This window comes from Arachis hypogaea, chromosome 18 (genome assembly GCF_003086295.3).
Source record: "Arachis hypogaea cultivar Tifrunner chromosome 18, arahy.Tifrunner.gnm2.J5K5, whole genome shotgun sequence".
NCBI lineage: Eukaryota > Viridiplantae > Streptophyta > Magnoliopsida > Fabales > Fabaceae > Arachis > Arachis hypogaea.
In genome coordinates, this window is record NC_092053.1 from 108,320,169 (window position 1) to 108,321,333 (window position 1,165).

General features: G+C 39.8%; 1 non-coding gene across 1 annotated transcript; it reads right to left on the reverse strand.

The window, feature by feature from the left end:
• Positions 1-480: 480 nt before the first annotated feature.
• On the reverse strand, positions 481-588 carry LOC112774390 (small nucleolar RNA R71). The gene has a single exon (XR_003188882.1). It is a non-coding gene; the product is annotated as a small nucleolar RNA R71 (small nucleolar RNA).
• Between the last annotated feature and the right edge of the window lie 577 nt (positions 589-1,165).

A 1,165-nucleotide genomic window follows, 5' to 3' on the forward strand; every position in this document is an offset into this window, starting at 1 on the left:
AGGACTCTGAAAAGGAAACTAAGAGAAGCTAAAATACAACAAGCCAGAGATAACCTTTCAGAAATTTTCGAGCAGGAAGAGGAGATGGCAGCCGAAAATAATAATAATGTAAGGAAGATGCTTGGTGACTTTACTGCACCTAATTCCAATTTACATGGAAGAAGCATCTCCATTCCTGCCATTGGAGCAAACAACTTTGAGCTGAAACCTCAATTAGTTTCTCTGATGCAGTAGAACTGCAAGTTTCATGGACTTCCATCTGAAGATCCTTTTCAGTTCTTAACTGAATTCTTGCAGATATGTGATACTGTTAAGACTAATGGAGTAGATCCTGAAGTCTACAGGCTCATGCTTTTCCCTTTTGCTGTAAGATACAGAGCTAGATTATGGTTGGATTCTCAACCCAAAGACAGCCTGAACTCTTGGGATAAGCTGGTCACGGCTTTCTTAGCCAAGTACTTTCCTCCTCAAAAGCTGAGCAAGCTTAGAGCTGATGTTCAAACCTTCAGACAGAAAGAAGGTGAATCCCTCTATGAAGCTTGGGAAAAATACAAACAGTTGACCAAAAAGTGTCCTTCTGACATGCTTTCAGAATGGACCATCCTGGATATATTCTATGATGGTTTATCTGAGCTATCAAAGATGACACTGGACACTTCTGCAGGTGGATCCATTCACCTAAAGAAGACGCCTGCAGAAGCTCAAGAACTCATTGACATGGTTGCTAATAACCAGTTCATGTACACTTCTGAAAGGAATCCTGTGAGTAATGGGATGCCTATGAAGAAGGGAGTTCTTGAAGTTGATACTCTGAATGCCATATTAGCTCAGAATAAAATATTGACTCAACAAGTCAATATGATCTCTCAGAGTCTGCATGGAATGCAAGCTGCATCCAACAGTACTCAAGAGGCTTCTTATGAAGAAGAAGCTTATGATCCTGAGAACCCTGCAATAGCAGAGGTGAATTACTTAGGTGAACCTTATGGAAACACCTATAACTCATCATGGAGAAATCATCCAAATTTCTCATGGAAGGATCAAAAGCCTCAACAAGGCTTTAATAATGGTGGAAGAAACAGGTTTAACAATAATAAACCTTTTCCATCATCCACTCAGCAACAGATAGAGAACTCTGAACAAAATGCTTCTAATTTAGCAAATC